The sequence below is a fragment of the Bactrocera dorsalis genome, chromosome 4 (assembly GCF_023373825.1).
Source record: "Bactrocera dorsalis isolate Fly_Bdor chromosome 4, ASM2337382v1, whole genome shotgun sequence".
Lineage (NCBI taxonomy): Eukaryota > Metazoa > Arthropoda > Insecta > Diptera > Tephritidae > Bactrocera > Bactrocera dorsalis.
The window spans coordinates 50,602,907-50,617,730 of NC_064306.1; the positions used below are offsets into that span (position 1 = coordinate 50,602,907).

General features: G+C 37.0%; 1 protein-coding gene across 2 annotated transcripts in view; it reads right to left on the reverse strand.

Annotated features, from left to right (window-relative positions):
- Positions 1-14,824, reverse strand: part of LOC105222737 (acetylcholine receptor subunit alpha-like) — a 299,949-nt gene that overhangs the window by 225,964 nt on the left and 59,161 nt on the right. The gene's annotated exons all lie outside the window — the stretch shown is intronic.

The window sequence follows — 14,824 nt, forward strand, 5'->3', positions numbered from 1 at the left end:
ATTTAATTTTGAAAAGCTGGCAACCCTATTCTCAGACCGAATTCTGAGTGAATGTGCGCCCAGAGTAGCCAAAAACCGGCCCTGTTTTTGATTGATATGAGTTTTTTATGCGACTTTTCTTTTAAAAAAATGCTTATTTGTTGGAACCGCCGATATTGGACAACCATAGGATAGCTGCCATACAAGCTGATTGATCCAAATCTCCGTAAAATATCCTTCTTTTATATTAAATAACCTTAAGTTAACTTGAAAGTTATTTATACTAAACAAAGAGACTACAAAGAACTCCGTTCCCACGACAGTCGGGTCTACGTAACTGGAACGGACAAGGTTTTTTTTATTCGAACTAGCACAACGTCGTCGGTTGTATGCAACTATTGGCTGGTTACGTTTACAGAATTAGTTGTATGTACATATATACATACTTATATGTTGTCCTTATAAGAAATGCTCCTGTGAAGGGTATTATAGTATGGCGCAGTCAGAGTTAACGTTTTCTATTTTTTCTATAATTTTAGAATTTTTAATGATTTTTTTGTTTTTTCTAAGCCTTAATGCCAAAATGTGGCTTCACATTTTGACAGAATTATGGCTTGACCCCTCATTAATATCATTTCTAGTATATACGTATTTAAAGACTTTGCTACAAAGAAGAGGAAGTGCATGATCCAATAGCCTATAGCTACCTCTCTGAACTCGAGCATGTTTTTAATTAAAATATTTTCACTTTGAAAAGCACTTAGAATGCCACAAGTGCAACGGATGACCTTAGCAATTATCGGGAAATGGCATTTAAAACAAAGTGAACAAATGAAAATTGAAAGGGGATTACATACACACACTTGTGAGCTGCCAGCCATGCCACCACTACACTTACACTAAATTACACTTGAACACATAAAAGCCCAACGAGCAGGGATATAAAAGTATAGACAAGTCTTAAAATGCACATTTTGTGTAGCGCATATATAATATAAATATACAAATATATATACAAATATATATACATATATACATATAAATATATACGTATATGTTAACACATAAAATTTTCAACAACACAGTGGAGATAGTTTTCCTAATGCTTCGCTCCGCTACTCGCCATGCAACCGCAATGCATTCGATCATTGGAAATTGTAATTGAAACCACAGCAACAACGCAGATTAGTGCCCGAGTGCGCCAGAGTGACAAGGGAACGAATTGAAAGGAAGACAGAGACTGATGCACGGAGGGCATAAAAGTGAAGTGATGAGCGTAGTGAAGCGTATCGAGTACCCGCGCCTCACCGCACTTCAGCAGCGCTGTGGCAAACAATAAAAGATGGAAGCTACAACTTTCACATAAATATATATATGTAGTATGTGTAAGGATGAACCAATAAACATGGTTGCACATGTATTTAGCAATATACAACAACACTCACAGAACCGCAGCTGAGTGAATGCATCGATGTGTGGTTGATGGCGAATATAGGCAGCCTCAGGAGATGCTCTGCATAGACTTAAAAGTGGCTGTCGACTGGTGGGACTATCATGCGTGTGGCATGAGCATTGAATAAGAGTTAAGTACATTTAATATAAATTTATAGGAACTTCTGGAAGTGAAAACTTGAACTAATGGATTCGCATGGGGAAAATAAAGTGCTGATTATGTATAGATTTTTTTTTTTTCATTTTAAACCGGAAGCAAATTTTTCGACTATTGTTTGAAAAATACGAAAGATAAAATTTGACTTTTATCGTTCCAGTTTTCCATACAAGCTTTTGATTCCGATCGTTGTATGTCAGCTATATGCTAGAGTTGTCCGATATCGGCGATTCGGACAGATGGGCGGCTTCTTGGTGAGAAAAGAACGTCAGTAAAATTTCACTCCAATATTTTAAAAATTGAGAGACTAGTTCGCATATACATATATAGGCGGACAAACAGACGGACATACATAGCTCTCTGTCGACACACGTTACGTTGATCAGACGAGCATTTCAAGTAGATCATTTATATTCATGTTTTATAGGGTCTCCAATACTTCCTTTTGAGTGTTACAAACTTAATATCCCCTGTTCAGGGTATAAATGAGCCGAAGTCGAGAAATCAAAACTCACCGAAGGCACTAAAAGCTATACCAACTGAGAGTAAATTGGAAAAACGTGAATATTAAAGTTACCTTTTTCCTAGATCTATTACTATAGGCGTGGATCCATGAAGGTGGAATCTTAGTATTAGCCTTCCGAATATCGCATATGAAGTGTTCTATGAAAGACTTTAACCCATTGTCAACAAACTGATAAAGCCTTATAAGTTTGGCTTTGGAGCTGGTAAATTAATCATTTAGCAGATAGTAATGATATATTAACTCCTTGAAAAAACACACCGACACATACCATCTTATTTTCGATTTCCAAACTGCCTACTCCAACACACGAAGGGGATATTTCTATGCCGTACCTCAACGAGGCGTTTGATTCAAAACGAGCTATCTGACAAGGCGACGGTTTATCGAGCAATCGTCGTCTGTAACAACAGGATCGTGTTTGCAGCATTCTCAGCTTAAAACGAAAAGCAAAGCCACTGGATATGGTAATAAACCAGAACATGCCGAAGTCGTCTTCGCTTAAGATCAAGCATAAATAGCAACAACAGCAGCCATGAAATCAATCGCTCTAGACAACTGGTTATCATGAGCTCACTAGGCAATTGAAGAGTGGATCGCTTCATCTCAAAACCAAATTAACACTTTTTAAGGCACATAATAGCCGTTCTGCTTAGTCATATTGACCGAATGGAAAACACTTCAGCTCGCAAAATACGACCTCGCTCGCAAAATGAACGATTTCTGACGAAGAAAAATACGATATAATGAAAGGATCAAGTGAAGGCAAACTTGCGAAATTTGAAATCTCAACTAGCACCGTCGCTTGCAATACAGCGACGATGGACGAAAGCCTAACCACAGGGCTAAGACCGATTTCCGATTACCGCGCCCACATGATGATGATGCAGCTTGATTCATACCCCACAGATTTTTTCTTAGATTAAAATTGTACCTCAGAATACAAGTCAGGAATATCAAATTATCAAAATTTATTACAATGTACCACTTTTGAAAAAATGAGCTACACTTGCGTGTTTTCATTAACAGTTCAAAACGTTGTGGAATGTAAAACATTTTAATACGAATCACATCAATTGGGCATTCAGAAATTTATGTTGAATATTCATTTGTCTCTCGTTGACAGAAAATTTAATTATGCCTCAATTGTGCATCGAAATGTTAATGAACACCGAGCTTTGGGCTGAGCAGCATAATCGACTGCAGGTGAAATGGAAATTTGTTATGAATTCAACGTGGATCGCAGCAGCTGCTGCGTCACAATGATTGGCTTTTTAACGATTTAATTGCCGCCTAGTCGAATCCGCCCAAACATGCATACAAATTTATATTTCTGCTTGAGTATGTTGATGAATTTAATTCAATCTCACTGTGATTTACATTTCTGTTCAGCTTCGCTGCAATATTGTCAATCTCTATTTACTTTTCTGACATTTAAATTATTTATATTTGCTTTTGCTTAATTCGTATAAATTTCACTATTGTTGGCTATCAATTTCTCTTTGATTTTTTTATCGGATTAGAATATTTACTTTGATTTTGAAATTGCTTTACTCAAATACTTTGTTTGCGAGATTGCAATGCCAATTTCGGCAATTAAATCTGGTTGGTTTAGCTTTGAACTGTACTACATTAAAAAAATCATATACCTCATTGCACTTTATTTCAACTCAACATAAATTCATATAATTCGAAAATTTATTTTTGTATACATTTTCTCTTAGAATCAACAATTTTTTCAAGGTTTTAAAAATAAATTTTCTTAATTGAAAAATCAAAACTCCCACTGAAGGATATTTTTATTTGAACACATGATTTCTTCAAGTTAGTATGTGCCTCTCCCTAGTATAAAGGTCAATCAATTATGTGCGACAATTGTGAAGACTACTATAACCTCGAAGCTGGAATATTTCTTGAAATTTGGTTGGAACATCGATTTGTTGTAATCAGCAAGAGAAAAGAGGATTCCACCCTTGCCAGTCGGCACACCTACCACTATGCATGCTCGCAAATTACAAGCGAATAGTTCTGTTGATTTTGAAATTGCTTTACTCAAATACTTTGTCGTCGTTAGAAACGTGCCGTCGACCTTAGTCGTTAGAAACGCCTGTAGTAGTGCGAGATGGGCGGATCTGATCGACGATTTTGAACGACATGATTTTATAAAAATATTTAGAAAACCCGATTACTTCAATGCTGTGGTGCGAAGCTACATGTAACTGCTGCACCAGACTAGAGAAGGACCACGACAAATAGAAGTTACGTCAAGAGTAGCACAAAGGTAAATTTTAGGCCATTAAATAACATTAGTTATGACGGAATACTAAACTTGAAATGCCAGATGAATCATATTTAATCGGAATGAAAGACATATCTATAGTAATCACAGTTTGAGACACAGAGGAGGTCCGAAGTAGGCTGAATCTAGCCATGATTCGACGCAAACGTTGCTTGATTCACATAACCTCCAGCTCGCCACAGAAAAAACCGAGCTACTGCTACTAACGAACAAGCACAATTCTCTTCTAATAAGAACGCAAACGACTAAGGGTATTCTCACAATTTAATTGGTGTCAAAGCAGCTGTGATGACAGCTCTGATGCTTGCATTAGAAATTATATAAAAGTATAAACCGGCCAACACAGAGTTTTGATTCAGGAAGAATGTAGAAACGGACAATTGTTCACGAATACTACTAACAGGAAGAGCTGTAGTAAATAAAGCGGAACAACCATTCGAATGAAGTTGTAGAATAAACCAATTATTGTTTTATAAAATATAAATAGTATTCTGTTGATCGTTCTTGGCCAGAGCTGTATGGGAGAACACGAGGTGGAATAATTTCGCCACTTTTTCTTCTACTTCACGCCTTTTTCCAGGCTGAGATTAAAATATGAAGGGGCTGGGATTGACATTAACCGCCTTAATAAATTTGTGGTAAGCTCAAAACACTTCTTCGATTTATCAGGATCTGGTGATCCACTTTTTAGGATTTTTTGGGTAACACAACCCTGACCTTTCACCATGCCTTTTTTTATACATGACATAAAATTGTGTACCATAACAATGTCCTATAAGGAGTCTCTTTGAAAGCCCGAAAGCACGATTTTGCTAGATATTACAAAAAGAAGTAGAGCAAATAAGTAACAGGATGGTAACTATGTGAACAATATGACGAAATAATATTCATATAATATTGTTCCCAACACAATCAGTAGACGTAATCAGAACGAACCCAGATTTTTATCCCACCAAGAACTGTCAGTTATGCAGCACTCGTCTACTATTCTGTCAAACATTTGTTTAAATTAATTCAGAGATATTTTCAGGCGTCATTAGAACAACTAATACTGTCATAACCAGAATTTCAGAGAATCAAATTAGCTAGATTGGATGCTAAGACATGCGATGACTATAAGCCCACCGAGTTATGGAAGTTCCCAGCACGTACTAGATAGTGAAGAAGGATTGAAGAAATACTATTATTGAATTAAATTAAAATCCTTACTGATATACTTTCCACAATGCCTACATTAAAGTTAAAATTACGGAATATTTCTTAAATCTGCATCCAAAATTTTCCGAGTTCATAGCCGGAGGAAACTTGTCCAACCAAGAGCTCTTTGCCGAGTAACCTTTCTAAAACTCTTTGAAAAATATTGCATGCTGGAATAACAACAAAAGTTTGCATTACACAGCATTCACAAGTCACTTGACCAAAAAATATTAAATTTTTTATCTTAGCTTGTCATTTAGAATTTCCCTGAACCGAATGTGATAAAGTGATAAACGTCAACCAGCTTAAATCACTGCAAAGCAGGTTAGACTAACCAGTTAATGCAGTATGCTCTCTTGCTTAACTAAAGCAAATTACAGCAAACATACATACTATATACAAATGTATGTGGGGCGCTATGGTAAGGAGAACTTTGAAGAACACAGGAGAACATATATATGTAATATATCATGTAAGAATGAATTTCCATATGAGCAGTTTCGATAGTAAAAGAAACTAGTTGAAATTAGTGTACAGTGAGACCCACTTAAATGTTTCACGAAAAATCCCAGTTTTTGCGGTACTTAGGCGGGTTAAGGTTTTAAAATAAGCAAAATAGCAAGTCCAAAAAAGGTGGACCCCATAGTATATAGCTGTCACATAAACTGAACAATCGGTATCAAGTGCTTGTATGGAATCTTTTGTATTTTTGAAGGCCTCAGTGGAACCGAAATTATATTTCTTTCTTCTTTGTTGTGTCTTTTGCCCAAAAAAACTTTCAACTTAAATATATTTACTTTTAAAATTGGCTATGAGAACTAATCACATACTCTTTACTTTTGGGCCAGTCTATAAATTAGTTACTACTCTGTCAAGTAATAACTCTTGCCAACACATATGTACGTACATATATTTGAGCATACCTGCATACATATGTGTGCGTGCGTGTTGTTGGCTTTATTTTATCCAGCGCTCTGCACATTTTTGCTTCTTCAACTCGGCGAGTGTTGAAATTTATCGTGGCCAGCAGGTTTATGTGGCAGCGAATAAGTAAAAAAATAGAGACATGAAAGCAAGAAACATGATAGGCAAAGGCAACAACAAAAATAAAATGGCTAGAAGTAAATACTGCAAGCGCAGAATAAGCAGCAACACAAGCGATGAGTGTGTAAAAAGATTGCAATGAAATCGCTGGAGATATCCGAGTGCTAACAACACACATACATACAAACACCAGCACAACTAAGCCAAGAGCAAGCTCAGCCAGTCTGGAAAGCGATGTGGCAGTGTGGGCGCATAAGCGTGTGGAAAGGAATAACGCGACAACAATCACAAAGAAGGAAAGTGGGAGAAATAATAATAAAAGAGTGAAAACAACTAAAAACTAACGACAGCGAACAACGAACAGTGAGCCAAGTTGAGCACGGCAATATCAGTTATACAGCGAGCCTTTAAGTGGTGCTGGGATTTCGGTGGCTCAGCAGAGAAAGAGCAACAAACATATATAAAATAATGATAAAAATAAAAGGAAAGGCGACACACACAAAAAATGAAGTTGTTCGCCAACATAATCTGGTTATAAATAAGTAAATGTCTCATAATTCATAGCGGCTTAAATTGTGAGCATGACTTCCGACTTTAGCGGCGATTGCAGGCGATTCCACTCGGCTACAGTCGCTGCTGCAAAATACTGTGGATGCGTGGTCTCAGTGTGCTGGTGTGCAGGTAGCTCAAGGAGGCGGCTCTTCAATTTACAAAAATGAGTTGGGCGCGTGGGAAGCCGACTACAACCGATGCTGACAACAGATAACAAAAGCTGTGCATGTAGAGTTGTATAAGTATGTAGGTGTGTATGTGTGTCGACAGGAAGATATATGTATATTTTTTGAAACTGTGGTACTTTATCGAATATACAAACATACATACACAACAAAAACGAAAAATATCGCTGCGAGGCGTGTTGCGACATTAACTTAATTTTCAGGATGGATACATTTCACATTCCAGCTCAACAAAAACAAGTACAATGGCGTTTTCATATAACACGAGTAGCGCAGTAATATTTTTTGCACAGGTAACGAAGGTTGCTGAAACGAAAAAAAAATTGAGAAACATAAAGGTAAGTGCAACTTAAAATTAATTTCCTCAGACAAAGTTTCGTTGCAGATTATTATTTTGCACTGTTTGTCTTATGTATCTTTTATTATCGTTTTTCAGTTAAAATATGTACACACTAGAAAATATTTCATTAAAAAATTCATAATACATTCACTGTACTTGTATACTTCTCAAATGCAGAAGTAAAGATTTAAAATAAAATAACAATACCTACATACATACAATTTTAAATACAATATGATGGTATTTACTCTTTCAAGTAAATGTTTACGAACAACATACATATGTACACGAGTACGCCATGCACATATCACTCACCTTTAACGAACACGCCAATGCATGAAAAATTCTCATAACACGTTTGAACATGCAATTGCGCCTCAATCATCTTGCTATAACACATTTCACAGTTGAATATTATTATATTTACTATACATTTCATATTTTCTCATTAAATTTACATACAATTATCAGCACATAACCCAAGAAACTGTTTTTCTATTTTGATATTTATTATAAACCGATTGTACCGAATTATACACGCACTGAAATAAACGCCGCCGAGCAAACATTTTTGTAACACTCACGCAAATACTTTTAGAATACTCGCGCAAAACACGTGCCGTCTCGATATAAACTTATTTAAAGCTAACAATACATCATTTATCACTTTAATATTAATTTAATACTTTAATGCAATTTTTATCAACAAACAAATTCATCATTTACTGATCACTTGAAATTTTCTTCGCTTTGTTAATTCGCCGCGTCAACAAAAATGTAAACAAAGCACAGAGTTGTATACAGGATTATTTATTTTTCTTTAAAAGAGTTGAAATTAATATTAATATTTACAAATTTAAATTTACATGGAAGTTTTGATATTTCAATGAAATAATATTTTATTGAAGTATTGAGTTGGCCAAAATTTTCCTTTTAAAATATAAAATTTAAAATACAAGTATAAAAACTTATGCAGATTTCAAAATTTTATGTAGTAAGCATTTACTATTTCTAAACTTTATTCCTTTTTTTAATTTTTGAATATAAATATTTTGTTTCTTTTGAAAACTGAGAGCATTTGTAACTAAGCGTAAAGGAAATCCGGCTAGTAGGAAAGTTTTAGTTATGAGCTAAAATATTTGTACAAAAAAAAAAAGTAAAAATGAGTTTTTGTTTGCATAATAAGCGAGTGAAATAAGGGTTTTTTCAAATTTGGTCAAATTATTAGAAACAGAAATATTCAACTCCAATTGGGGTATATCTCAATCAAAACTTCGTTGCGTCTCCATTTGCCTTAATCAACGCCCTAATCCTTACAAGCATTGCAAGAAAAGCTTTGCAATAATCCGACCTCCTTACCATCATATAACGTCTTCAAACGGACGGAAAACCAATTTTTTTTTATCCTTCGATTTTGGAGCGGCTACGTATTTCATCATTGATGCTGACAGGTTTTCCACCGGGTTTTAACCGGGGCTATTAACAGACGACGCAAACTGATCTATTCCTTTTTCAGCAAAAAAGTATTACTTACGATGTTGGGTTTTGCTTTTGCTTTGGCAGCAATACTGATGTGGTGACGGCAAATGAATTGAAACGCAGGCTAACCTTAGCCAATATCACAACCTTTACTGCCGAGGAAAACCTTGGCTGAGGCATCGCGATGACAAACCGGCATAAATCGGCAAACTGAAGCAGCCCGGAATTTATCAAAAAGATCAGTCGCTCTTTAGTTGGATTTTTTATTATCACTCCTTCTCTATCAACAGGATATCGGGTTCAGTCTAAGCGCCTAGGAAGTCTTATAGAAATCTTTGAAATTCCAACTGGGATTTGAACTGTAGGAGATTTCACCAAGCTCTTCCATGTACGGAGGTGGATTCATTTTAGATGGACGAGTGTCATGAAATGCAAACCTACACTGGAGAGCTCTTGTCCACTAAAAATATCGGAGAGCAGATAGAAACCCTTCTGTTGAACCATATAACCCTCGAAAATCAGATAATATTTCAAACAAGGGTTACTGGGCGGGTTTAACTGTTTTAAGGTGTTATATGTAACGACACTTTAAATATTTAATGCCAAGATATGAAAAGCCAAGAGGATTTTATGGAAAAGTTTCTGCAAAATAGTAGAGGTCCGTCATGATTTCTTTCAGTGGACATTGCGCTGCATAATATGGTGTCATAGCTTGAAGAAACCATGCGATTTAAAGAATTTGTGGTTGGGACTCTCCTATATATTGAGGGGAGTGGAACGCGAGCTCACTACTCCTGCAAGTTCAAGGCTGGTTAAAGAATGCCTAATCTCATTATCAATGCCATCGATTCATTATACTCTCGCAACAAAGTTGCAAAAGAGTATTATAGTTTTGTTCACATAACGGTTGTTTGTAAGTCCTAAAACTAAAAGAGTCAGATATAGGGTTATATATACCAAAGTGATCAGGGTGACGAGTAGAGTTGAAATCCGGATGTCTGTCTGTCCGTCCGTCCGTCTGTCCGTCCGTCCGTCTGTCCGTCCGTCCGTCCGTCCGTCCGTGCAAGCTGTAACTTGAGTAAAAATTGAGATATCATGATGAAACTTGGTACACGTATTTCTTGGCTCCATAAGAAGGTTAAGTTCGAAGATGGGCAAAATCGGCCTACTGCCACGCCCACAAAATGGCGGAAACCGAAATCCTATAAAGTGTCATAACTAAGCCATAAATAAAGATATTAAAGTGAAATTTGGCACAAAGGATCGCATTAGGGAGGGGCATATTTGGACGTAATTTTTTTGGAAAAGTGGGCGTGGCCCCGCCCCCTACTAAGTTTTTTGTACATATCTCGGAAACTGCTATAGCTATGTCAACCAAACTCTATAGAGTTGTTTCCTTCAGGCATTTCCATACACAGTTCAAAAATGGAAGAAATCGGATAATAACCACGCCCACCTCCCATACAAAGGTTATGTTGAAAATCACTAAAAGTGCGTTAACCGACTAACAAAAAATGTCAGAAACACAAAATTTTACAGAAGAATTGGCAGAAGAAAGCTGCACCCAGGCTTTTTTTAAAAATTGAAAATGGGCGTGGCGTCGCCCACTTATGGACCAAAAACCATATCTCAGGAAATGCTCGACCGATTTCAATGAAATTCGGTATATAATATTTTCTTAACACCCTGATGATATTTACGAAATATGGGTGAAATCGGTTCACAACCACGCCTTCTTCCAATATAACGCTATTTTTAATTCCATCTGATGTCTTCTCTGTATAATATATACATTAGGAACCAATGATGATAGCGGAATAAAACTTTACACAAATACGGTATTTGAGCTGAGGTATCCCTTGTGGAAAATTGATCGGACTATAACTTTTCCAGGTCCCTGATATCGAACACGAAGAACTCCGTACCTAACCTAACCTAACCTAATTTTTCACCGAAAATAACGGTAAATCTCTCAGAATTTAATTCTAATTAATTTTACAGCAAAATAAAAAAATATGTAAATGACGGGTAATGAAATCTCAATTATCACTTTATCATGCGAGAGTATAAAATGTTCGGTGACACCCGAACTTAGCCCTTCCTTACTTGTTTTGTGTTAAAACTGGTATGGTTGCCAGACTACAGCGGAAATAACGACAACTGTGATCCTGACGAGTTGGAAATGAAAGGCTAGACTTCACACTCTTCGTGTTTTCTTCTATTAAAAAACTGAACTTAGTGGAGTGCTGAGTTACCTTCGGTTCTTGCGTTGCTTTTCGGCTCAGATCGATCGTAAGATATTCAGTGAGCTCTTGGTTTTGAGTAAGGCTAGCATCTTCATAGTTGTGGGGTTCTAACAGGTCGTTGCTTTATCGGCGTCAATGGTGTATAGTTGAGAGTCTTACTCAATAAAACGACGTGGAAACACATCAAGATATCTTACTGAGCTGATGGGAAAGAAATTAAATGTCTAATTGTATTGGCCGCAAGACGCTTTGCCCACATATATTGTATGATCGGATACAGAAGTTTATGGATTCAAAGAGGAGAGCATTTCTGACGACTAAAATGAGAAACCAGAAATTCGCTAAAATTTATTCTTATTTTTGTTCAATTCACTGCAAGCTTCTTTCTCCTTTGGGAACTGACTTAAACCACTTTGTGTTTACATTTTCAACAAACCGGTATCACTTGCGAAAATCACACGCTATCGCAACATTAAGTTATAAAGTTGCCATAATATTCCACCAAGCTTCGAGAGACCGCATAATTATAATAAATTTGCGGAATAGCCAATTAAACACCTTCGGGGGAAAACGCTTACACACCACACCGCCATTTACAGCTGAGCAGTTCAAGTGGCTTAGTTAGGAGAAAGTTCAGTATATATGTATGTATGTACAGCAAATCCCCAAAAAAGATAAAAATCTCCAGAGACGATAGAAAAAACGCATAATTTCGCAACTGAGTAATCGCGAAAAGTAATGAGAATTTCGGAAACTTTCTTTGGCAGCGATTAAAATTAATTGCCAGCAATTCAGTAATTCAAAATTCAGCAGTCAACTGTCAAGTGGCGGCAACTTTAAGCCGAGAACGCAGCGAAAGACAGTTAATTTGAGACTGCAAACACCGACGGCACAAACACACATACACATGATTACATAATGCTGGTTGCTAGAGTAGCGGAAGCAGCTGTGGAGCACAGCGCAGTGTGGACTGGTGACACTTGCGGTAATTGTGACGCAGCCAGCGGCATGACAGCTGCTCGGGGTGCCACTGCAGTCCAGCAAATTGGAAGAAACTTAATTATTGTATAAGAAGAATTGCGCGAGTGTGCTAAGAGGAGCGAGCTTGCAATAAGGGCGCCAAAGCATGAAATTGTGATGGCAGAGTGAAGGGGTAAATGAAATTAGAGCAACGTCGAGGATAATGCAAACGAAATAACGAAGAAATCGACATAAAGAAATATTTATATTAAACGAAAATGATGAGCAAGACGCTCGGAGCGGCAAGCAAAGCTGAGGCGGTAAGCTGAAATAGATCAGTGAGTGGAGTGTAGAGACTATCAAGCATTCTATCAATAATATTTGCGAGAGCGAAATTAACAAAAACAAAAAAAAAATACCAAAGAAACACGCACCAGTAACTTAAGAAAACTGCGGTAATGAGCAAGACTGCAAGTGAACGACGAAAAGAGAGTATAAAATTCATATCAAGCGCATTGCTGGAGATTTAAACTTAATTCAGGGGTGTGCAGGAGCGGTAGATAGCAGCTATAAGAGCTGTGGATGATGATGAAAAAAATACCACAACTTCCGCCGAAGCAGAAGAAGTGGAATAATAAGAATAAGATTGCGAAGACGCTGACGCCGACTCAGTGGAAGACGCGCTGAACAAAGCTCATAAGCTCTTTGCGACTTAAGTTTCGGTCTCCTATGCGACGGACGTAGCGCACTGCGAACGTATGCAGCTGTCAAGCTGATGAACCCAACCAACTCGCACCAACACACACACACATATACACACACTGATAATATAAACAGCTCGAAAGACACACAGCTTATTGTTTGTATGTGTGAAGATGTGTATTTGTAGTTGTACATTTGGTATTTCCCAGCAGATCAGGAGAAGCGTAGAACGTAAGGCTTCATAATTACATTTTTTGCGCTGCGATTGTACTGTGCGAGTGTGTGTTTGTGCGTGTGTGTGTGAGCAGGCGAAGAAATGTCTTGGCATGGCATCATTTTAAATGCAGAATAATGAATGGTTGCATACATATTTTTTACCATAAGTAGTATATATGAGATACAATATATGTATATACATATATCATGATTTGTGTGTTTGTATATCTATATCTTTCCATGCTGAGCTCGCTTTACCCACATTACGCACGGCATCGGCATTCATTTTGCTTTTGCAGAGGCCAGAAGTGGTTTGCTCTTTTCATCAGCGTGTTGTTGGTGTCTTCAGTGGACTTCTTGATGGTGTGAGGTGAGGAGTGTTGATGCTCACTGGTAGAATGTTACTCGTAGGGATTAAAATTTTAATTAAGTCCCATTTTTGTAGTGTGTTGATATAAGCCTGCATGTTGGCCTCTTTAAGGATGCCACTTTGTGATGTCAATTTCATTTACATTCACATTAAATAACAGTTATGTATATGGATAAGTGGGCAGATAGAAAAATGTTTCAACAATTTGGTGATTTTAGTTCGAATAATAAACTGATAAAAATGTAACAATATATATATATATTAAAATGTTTTTTTTAATACAATGGATGGCGCTGTCACATATGAGAAATACAAACGTCAGTTGGCAACTCTTTATAAAGTAACATACAGATGTATGTCGTTTTATAAGCGACAGCTTATAATGATATATGTATATAATGTATAAACGCATGTTATGACATACTGGTACAACCTGGCGTATGAATAACATTTTAAACTAATAATATTCAGATGAAAAAGTATTGGAAACGAACCTATAGTATTTCTCTGGGTGAGGATGGATCTATGTATAGAGAATTTCACAAGTGAGAAAAGTTCTCTGATCGCCATTCACTTGGGAGTGGCGAGAAACGATTCTTTTACATATGGCTCAAGCAGCTCACGACTTCGCGGTCTTTGACTAAGTATTCTCTGGGTAGCCAGTCCTTGGATGAGAGAATATGACCACCATGGCACACACATTAAGGATTCCTTTAAGGACCTGCAATTGACCGGTTCTTAATTGCGAAGGTGCCCTCCAAGAAATTGATAAGGACTAACGAATAGATCCTTTTAGCATTTACTTCAGTGCCCAAAAGGAGATCAACAATCATAAGCGAGGTTTTTCAACTTATCGTTGATCTGAGCCCATTGTGATAGAAGAAGGCGCTCTTAGTGAAGCCTGTTGACTCGGAGTAATATAAGATGGTGAGAATTAAGCTGTTTAAACCAAAGTCACCATTGAGCAGGGAATAAGGGGGACTAAGAGAGACTTAAGAGCTTGTTTGTACTTCACGTTCTTGCTCAACATCATACTACAGAAAGAGGTACTACATCTATCCTTATTTGTTAACTGCAGCAAGCACTTGAGGGACCGACAGTTAAAGCTAATATCATAATTATG